Source organism: Triticum aestivum, chromosome 3B (assembly GCF_018294505.1).
Source record: "Triticum aestivum cultivar Chinese Spring chromosome 3B, IWGSC CS RefSeq v2.1, whole genome shotgun sequence".
In the NCBI taxonomy this organism is placed as follows: domain Eukaryota; kingdom Viridiplantae; phylum Streptophyta; class Magnoliopsida; order Poales; family Poaceae; genus Triticum; species Triticum aestivum.
In genome coordinates this window covers 241,205,745-241,215,761 of record NC_057801.1, presented here as the reverse complement: position 1 = coordinate 241,215,761, position 10,017 = coordinate 241,205,745, and positions in this window count along the sequence as shown.

Genomic DNA, 10,017 nt, shown 5'->3' with positions numbered 1-10,017 from the left:
GCAGCTTCGTCCCGTTAAACCTCGAGGCCACTTTACCACTGCTGGTAAAGGTGTGGGTTTTGTGATACGACGGGTCATGATGGCCACACCGGGGTGACCGGTGAGTCTCCACAGTAGCACCTCGCTGTGATTGGTGGATGGTACGTGGGCCCAGATGCTTGATGTCCCTCATGTAGTAGAGCGGCTAGTCATTGAGTTTGGACAACAGACGAGGAGCTCCGTCCTGGTTTATTGGTCCCTATGATAATCTGTGCCAAATTTTGGCTATAAATTTAACCAACCAAATGTTCATGCATGTCACAAAAAATTACATCATTGAAAACTATGTTCAAATATGAATCCAAGGACATAATTTTTTTAACATGCACTAACATTTTGTTAGTTAAATCTTTGGCAAATTTTAGCACAAATTACAAAGGGGGCCAATAAACATTGTACTCTCACATTTTGTTTTGAGGATACTCCCACATAGAAAATATAAATAATAATGCATGTTGCTGCAGCCCACGTTTCTGATAATTTGAGCCGTGGCCTTGTTCACAATTTTTACGAGGCAGTGGTTGTTCACTTAATGGAGGGTCTAGTACCATACTTGAATGATACAAAGTGTGACCTGGCACACTGTTAGGGATGGAACAAAAGTTCTTAGCTGGCGAGCAATGATCCCTCAATAGTTCGGCTTGTTATCCTCGTGGGTCGCTTCTTAATGAACAAAGCCAATCATCAATTTCTTAAGGAGCTTAACAAACCAGCTAACAAGTTTCACGCTAAGTTCGTCAGTAACAATACAACACATGTTTCATCTTACACAAATTTTCTTCTAACGAGCTTCAAATGAACCGAGCCAAGAAGGGTCTTTTGCTCATTAATCTTTCGGAGCTTAACGAGCCGATACTACTGTAGGATGCTGCTAGCGCAACACTATGATCAGAGACCTTTTGACAAAACTGTGTTCGATGCATTAATAGAAAACGGGGATGTAAAAAAACATCAAAAAGATGCAAAACGTTTGCGATGGCAGAGACATCAAACACGGTTCAAATTTTAGTTACGTGTGCGATGCGGGGCATACGGTTGATCCATATGAACTGTTTGCGATTACACAGAACAACAGAAATGGGCAGCCATATCAATGTGTGTGCGATATACCGCATACAGTTTGTTCCGATGAACTATTTGCTATTAGGGAATGCAACGGAAACGGTCAGCCAGATCAAGTTGTGTTTGATATACATCATATGGTTCACTCGAACGAACTGTTTTCGATTAGGGAACACAACAGAATCGGTTCAACTTAACAAGATGTGTGTGGTATGCGGCAGACAGTTCACATAGATGAACTATTTGCGATGAGCCAAAAAAACACAAATGATTCATGTAAACAAAATGTGTGTGATACGTGGCAAACAACCCACTCGGATGAACTATTTGCGATGAGAAAATATAACACACACGGTTACTAGAGTTAATTCGTGTGCGATTATTTGTGTGCTAAAAACGTTGAAAATGCATACTAGTTGCTTGCGATGGCTAGGAGTATCGTACACGATGCGTGTGCGAGTACTTGTGTGTGACACATACGTCTACTTATGTTAACACATGTCCGGTAACACACGTAACAATGCATATGGTTGTCGGGTTGTGTGCGCAAGTCTTTCCGCGCTCCACAGGGGTGAATTGTAAAATCTCCAATCCCCTAGCCAGCTGCTAGCTATAAATAACCTCAGCAATGGCTGCCGGTGGCGACTCGCTACTGATCCACTTGCTAGCTAGTTACCCACACATACCGGCATACCCCCAACGACCGACAACAGGATGGAGTTGCGCAATGGGAACAGGCGTCGCAGATCATAGTTTAGATTAATTAATTATACCTCCAAAGCCGGATGGTTTCGGCTCTAGAAGTATAATTAATTAACATAATCAAAGATCAAATAACTAAAGCTTCCCAACCGCTACCAGAGCGCGCGCGGAGGGACGACGCGACCCAAGAGGGATTTGGTGCCTAAATGGCGAGTAGAGCGCGCAGAGGGACGCGACCTATGGGCGCCTAAACGACGAGTAGAGCGCACAGAGGCACGTGATACATCTCCAATGTATCTATAATTTTTGATTGTTCCATGCTATTATATTACCCCTTTTGGATGTTTATGGGCTTTATTTTACACATTTATATCATTTTTTGGGACTAACCTACTAACTGGAGGCCCAGCCCGTATTGCTTTTTTTTGCCTATTTCAGTATTTTGAAGAAAAGGAGTATCAAACGGAGTCCAAACGGAATGAAACCATTGGGAGCGTGATTTTTGGAACGAACGTGATCCAGAGGACTTGGATTGCAAGTCAAGAAGCAATCGAGTCGGCCAGGAGATAGGAGGGCGCGCCCACCCCTCCTAGGCGTGCCCCTTTCTCCTGGGCCCCTCGAGCGGCCACCGACGTACTTCTTCCTCCTATATATACCTACGTACCCCAAAAACATCCAAGGAGCCAACGAAAAACAATTTCCACCATCGTAACCTTATGTATCCGCGAGATCCCATCTTGGAGCCTTCACCGGCGCTCCGCCGGAGGGGGAATCGACCATGGAGGGCTTCTACATCAATACCATAGCCCCTTCGATGAGTTGTGAGTAGTTTACCACAAACCTTCGGTTCCATAGTTATTATCTAGATGGCTTCTTCTCTCTTTTTGGATCTCAATACAATGTTCTCCCCCCCCCTCTTGTGGAGATGTATTCGATGTAACTCCTTTTGCGATGTGTTTGTCGAGATCCGATGAATTGTGGGTTTATGATCAAGTTTATCTATGAGAAATATTTGAATCTCCTCTGAATTCTTTTATGTATGATTGAGTTATCTTTGCAAGTCTCTTAGAATTATCAGTTTGCTTTGGCCTACTAGATTGATCTTTCTTTCCATGGGAGACGTGCTTAGCTTTGGGTTCAATCTTGCGGTGTCCTTACCCAGTGACAGAAAGGGTTGCAAGGCACGTATTGTATCGTTGCCATCGAGGATAAAAATATGGGGTTTATATCATATTGCTTGAGTTTATCCCTCTACATCATGTCATCTTTCTTAATGCGTTACTTTGTTCTTATGAACTTAATACTCTAGATGCATGCTGGATAGCGGTCGATGTGTGGAGTAATAGTAGTAGTTGCAGGCAGGAGTTGGTCTACTTGTCACGGACGTGATGCCTATATACATGATCATTCCTAGATAATCTCATAATTATTCGCTTTTCTATCAATTGCTCGACAGTAATTTGGTCACCCACCGTAATACTTATGCTATCTTGAGAGAAGCCACTAGTGAAACCTATGGCCCCCGTGTCTATCTTTTATCATATAAGCTTTCAATCTACTTTTATTTGCATCTTTACTTTTTGCATCTATATTATAAAATACCAAAAATATATTTATCTTATCATACTATCTCTATCAGATCTCACTTTCGCAAGTGGCCATGAAGGGATGACAACCCCTTTATTGTGTTGGTTGCGAGTTCTTTGTTTGTTTGTGTAGGTGCGTGGGACTTTTGAGGAGCCTCCTACTAGATTGATACCTTGGTTCTCAAAAACTGAGGGAAATACTTACGCTACTATTGGTGCATCACCCTTTCCTCTTCAAGGAAAACCAACGCAAGCTCAAGACGTAGCAAGAAGGATTTCTGGTGTCGTTGCCGGGGAGGTCTTCGCTTAAGTCAAGACATACCAAGTACCCATCACAAACTCATTTCCCTCGCATTTACATTATTTGCCATTTGCCTCTCATTTTCCTCTCCCCCACTTCACCCTTGCTGTTTCATTTTCCCTCTCTTTCCCAATCTTCTCCTCTCTTTTTCGCTTGCCTTTTTATGTTTGCTTGTGTGTTGGATTACTTGTTGCCATGGCGCAAGATAATACCAAATTGTGTGATTTCTTCAATACCAATAATAATGATTTCCTTAGTACTCCGATTGCTCCTCTTAATGATGTTGAGTCTTGTGAAATCAATACCTCTTTGCTGAATCTTGTTATGAAAGATCAATTCGCCGGCCTTCCTAGTGAAGATGCTGCTACTCATCTAAACAACTTTGCTGATTTGTGTGATATGCAAAAGAAGAACGATACGGATAATGATACTGTTAAATTGAAGTTATTTCCGTTTTCACTTAGAGATCGCGCTAAAGTTTGGTTTTCGTCTTTGCCTAAAAATAGTATTGATTCTTGGAACAAGTGCAAAGATGCTTTTATCTATAAGTATTTTCCTCCCGCTAAGATTATCACTCTTAGGAACGATATTATGAATTTTAAACAACTTGATCATGAGCATGTTGCCCAATCTTGGGAAAGAATGAAAGTGATGATTCGCAATTGCCCTACTCATGGTTTGAATTTATGGATGATCATACAAAAATTTTATGCCGGTTTGAACTTTGCTTCTAGAAATCTTTTAGATTCGTCCGCAGGAGTCACGTTTATGGAAATCACGTTAGGAGATGCTACAAACTTCTTGATAATATTATGGCTAATTATTCTCAATGGCACATCGGAAGATCTTCTAGTAAAAAAGTGCATGCTATATAAGAAATCAATGTTTTGAGTGGAAAGATGGATGAACTTATGAAGTTTTTTGCTACTAAAAATACTCCTCTTAATCCCAATGATATGCATTTGTCTACTTTGATTGAGAATAATAATGAATCTATGGATGTGAATTTTGTTGGTAGGAACAGTTTCGGTAACAATGCTTATAGAGGAAACTTTAATTCTAGACCGTTCCCTAGTAATTCCTCTAATAATTATGGAAATTACTACAATAATTCTTATGGTAATTTTAATAAGATGCCCTCTGATTTTGAGAGTAGTGTAAAATAATTTATGATTTCTCAAAAGAATTTTAATGCTTTGCTTGACGAAAAATTGCTCAAAGTTGATGATTTGGCTAGGAACGTTGATAGACTTTCGCTTGATGTTGATTCTCTTAAACTTAGATCTACTCCCCCTAAGAATGATATCAATGAGTCTCTCAAAGCAATGAGAATTTCCATTGATGACTGCAAGGAAAGAACCGCTAGACTGCGTGCTAAGAAAGATTGCTTTGTAAAGGCATGTTCTTCTAGTTTCCATGAAAATAATGATGAAGACCTTAAAGTTCTTGATGTGTCTCTTATTAGATCTTTGTTTTGCAATATGAATCTTGATAATAATGGGACTGGAGATGAGTCAACTTTAGTTAGAAGGCGTCCCAATAATTCAGAGTTTCTAGATCTTGATGCTAAATTAGGTAAAAGTGGGATTGGAGAGGTCATGACTTTAAATAGCATTGAACCCACTATCTCAGATTTCAAGGAATTTGATTATGGTAATTGTTCTTTAGAAAGTTGTATTTCCTTGTTGCAATCCGTGGTTAATTCTCCTCATGCTTATAGTCAAAATAAAGCTTTTACCAAACATATTGTTGATGCCTTGATGCAATCTTATGATGAAAAACTTAATTTGAAGTTTCTATACCTAGAAAACTTAATGATGAGTGGGAACCTACTATAAAGATTAGAATTAAAGATCATGAGTTTTTTGCTTTGTGTGATTTGGGTGCTAGTGTTTTCACGATTCTGAAAACTTTATGTGATATTCTAGGTTTCCATGATCTTGATGACTGCTCTTTAAATTTGCACCTTGCAGATTCCGCCATTAAGAAGCCAATGGGAAGGATCAATGATGTTCTCATTGTTGCAAATAGAAATTTGGTGCCCGTAGATTTTATCGTTCTTGATATAGATTGCAATCTTTCTTGCCCTATTATTCTTGGTAGACCTTTCCTTAGAACGATTGGTGCGATTATTGATATGAAGGAAGGGAATATTAGATTCCAATTTCCATTAAGGAAAGGCATGGAGCACTTTCCAAGAAAGAAAGTCAAATTACCTTATGAATCTATCATGCGAGCTACTTATGAATTGAGTGCCAAAGATGGCACTACTTAGATCTATCTTCGCTTTTATGCCCAGCTAGGGGCGTTAAACGATAGCGCTAGTTGGGAGGCAACCCAATTTTATTTATGTTTTTTGTTTTGTATCTGTTTAGTAATAAATTTTTCATCTACTTTCTGTTTAGATGTGTTTTTATGTTTTAATTAGTGTTTGTGCCAAGTAGAACCTATAGGATAACCTATGATGATAGTTGATTTGATTCTGCTGAAAAACAGAAACTTTGCACGCACGAAATTAGTTTTTTTAAATCATAGAAACGTGCGTTGATTATTTTTGATGCTGATCAATAGAAAAATTTTCCAGGACTTCCTATTTTTTTAGGATTTTTAGAGTTCCAGAAGTTTGCGTTAGTTACAGATTGCTACAGACTGTTCTGTTTTTGACAGATTCTGTTTTTCATGTGTTGTTTGCTTATTTTGATGCATCTATGGCTAGTATTAAGTGGTATGAACCATAGAGAACTTGGAATAAAGTAGGTTTAACACCAAAATAAATAAAGAATGAGTTCATTACAGTACCTTATGTGGTGGTTTTGTTTTGTTTCACTAACGAAGCTTATGAGATTTCCTGTTGAGTTTTGTGTTGTGAAGTTTTCAAGTTTTGGGTAAAGATTTGATGGACTATGGAATAACGAGTGGCAAAATCCTAAGCTTGGGGATGCCCATGGCACCCCAAGATATTCAAGAATAGCCAAAAGCCTAAGCTTGGGGATGCCCCGGGAAGGCATCACCTCTTTCGTCTTTGTTCATTGGTAACTTTACTTGGAGCTATATTTTTATTCGCCACATGATATTAGTCTTTGCTTTTTAGTTTACCACAATCATCCTTGTTGTACACACCTTTTGGGAGATGCTCACTTGATTAGAATTTGCTAGAATACTCTATGTGCTTCACTTATATCTTTTGAGCTTGATAGTTTTAGCTCTAGTACTTCACTTATATCTTTTAGAGCACGGCGGTGGCTTAATTTTGAAGAAATTGCTAGTCTCTCATGCTTCACTTATATTATTTTGAGAGTCTTTTAGAACAGCATGGTATTTGCTATGGTTATAAATTGGTCCTAGAATGGTAGGCATCCAAGTTGGGTATAATAAAAACTATCATAGGAAGTGAATTGGATGCTATGATCAATTTGATGCTTGATGATTGTTTTGAGATATAGAGGTAGTAATGTTAGAGTCATGCTAGTGGGTAATTATGAAATTGAGAAATACTTGTGTTGAAGTTGGCAAGTCCCGTAGCATGCACATATGGTAAAAGTTGTGTGACAAATTTGTTGCATGAGGTGCTCTTTTAATTGTCTTCCTTATGAGTGGAGGTTGGGATCGCGTGATGGTTAACTCCTACCAACCCTTCCCCTAGGAGCATGCGTAGTAGTACTTTGCTTCGAGGGCAAGTAGACTTTTGCTATAAGTATATGAGTTCTTTATGACTAATGTGAGTCCGTGGATATACGCACACTCATCCTTCCACTTTGCTAGCCTCTATTATACCGCGCAACTTTCGCCGGTATCATGCACCCATTATTTACCTTCCTCAAAACAGCCACCATACCTACCTATTATGGCATTTCCATAGCCATTCCAAGATATATTGCCATGCAACTTTCCACTGTTCCGTTTATTATGACACACTTCATCATTGTCATATTGCTCTTTGCATGATCATGTAGTTGACATCGTATTTGTGGCTAAGCCACCTTTCATAATTTTCATACATGTCGCTCTTGATTCATTGCATATCCCAGTACATCGCTGGAGGCATTCATATAGAGTCATATCTTGTTCTAGTTTTGAGTTGTAATTCTTGAGTTGTAAATCAATAAAAGTGTGATGATCTTCAATATTAGAGCATTGTCCAAGTGAGGAAAGGATGATGAAGACTATGATTCCCCCACAAGTCGGGATGAGACTTTGGAATTAAAGAAAAAAAAAGAGAAAGGCCAAAAAGGAAAAAAAAAGGCCAAAGAAAAAAAAGAAAAAAATATAATGAGAGAAACAGAGAGAAGGGACAATGCTACTATCTCTTTTTCCACACTTGTGCTTCAAAGTAGCACCATGATCTTCATGATAGAGAGTCTCCTATGTTGTCACTTTCATATACTAAGTGGGAATTTTTCATTTTAGAACTTGTATATTCCAATGATGGGCTTCCTCAAAATGCCCTAGGTCTTCGTGAGCAAGCAAGTTGGATGCACACCCACTTAGTTTCTTTTGTTGAGCTTTCATATATTTCTAGCTCTAGTGCATCCGTTGCATGGCAATCCCTACTCACTCACATTGATATCTATTGATGGGATCTCCATAGCATGTTAATAGGCCCAGTTGATGTGAGACTATCTTCTCCCTTTTTGTCCTCACAACCACCACCATATACCACCATAGTGCTATGTCCATGGCTTGCGCTCATGTATTGCGTAAGAGTTGAAAAAGCTGAAGTGCGTTAAAAAGTATGAACCAATTGCTTGGTTGAAACCGGGGTTGTGCATTATGGGAGTATTTTGTGTAATGAAAATGAAGCATGGCCTAACTATATGATTTTGTAGGGATAAGCTTTCTTTGGCTATGCTATTTTGATAGGACATGATTATTTGTTAGTATGCTTCAAAGCATTATTATTTTTATGTTTTATAAGCTTTTATCTTGAATCATTTGGATCTGAACATTCATGCCACAATAAAGAAAATTACAATGAGAATTATGCTAGGTAGCATTCCACATCAAAAAATCTGTTTTTATCATTTACCTACTTGAGGACGAGCAGGAATTAACCTTGGGGATACTTGATACGTCTCCAACGTATCTATAATTTTTGATTGTTCCATGCTATTATATTACCCCTTTTGGATGTTTATGGGCTTTATTTTTGTCACACCCAATATGCGATACTATCCTAAAGAGACTCGAAGGTCCCACCAAGGATAGAACCGCATATTGAAACGCTTTTGCAAGGTGGATATCATTACAACAACATTACATAATAGATGGGGATACATACAAAAGGCATACAATGCCACACGAATACATCATCATCTTACATAAGAGCACCATCCGACTATGGATGGAACACAAATAGAAACTCAAACGACATCCACCCTGCTAGCCCAGGCTGCCGACCTGGAACCTATCCCCTGATCGAAGAAGAAGCAAAAGAAGAACTCCAAAACAAGCAAACATCGCTCTCGCGTCATGATCATCGCATAACCTGTACCTGCAACTGTTGTTGTAGTAATCTGTGAGCCACGAGGACTCAGCAATCCCATTACCATGGGTATAAAGACTAGCAAAGCTTAAAGGGTAAGGAAGGGGTAAAGTGGTGAGGTTGCAGCAGTGACTAAGTGTCGTGGCTGTGGGAGCACGAGCACCTATGGGGCAGGGGGCCCCTTCTGGTCCGGCAAGGGAGCGGAGGGCGGGCGCAGAGCAGATCGAGGCGGGAGCGCGCGGGGGATTTTACCCAGCTTCGGAGCTCTCCGGAGAGATAAAACTCCTACTGCTGCTTTGTGTTTCTATTCTGTTCTTGCTCGAGAGCGTAGGTGTGTTGTGGTGTTGAATGCGTCGGATGAACCGAACCAACTGCGGAACCCCTTCTACGTGCGCATGGGCCTCACTTTTATTGTCTAAAGGGGTCACCGACAGGTGGCAGCGTAGAGAGGGGTAAAAAGGTAAAAACGTGGGTTGGTACAACCACTATCAATAGTGCCCCCTTCCTAACTCTGACGGCAGGGGACAAGGGCATTTAATGCCCGTCCGGTCGCCCCAACAGTGCAAGGAAACAACCGTTAGGGGCACCACCGATCGCCACGATGGCCTCCTTGTCAGCTTCGCTTGCCACCTCGCACCGCATGACTGCATAGCGCCTCGCCACGTGCTCCTGGGATAGTCCTGGGGTGACACGTCGTTGGATGCGCTGGAGCTCAGGTGCAGAGTGGCAGCCTTGCCGCGGCAAGCGCCTTGCCGCGGCCGTTGTCTTGTCGCACCAGCGAGCTTGCCGCCCGCCGGGCCTTGTCGGGACGCGCGGGGCGACGCGGCAAGTTTCTTATAGTGCCT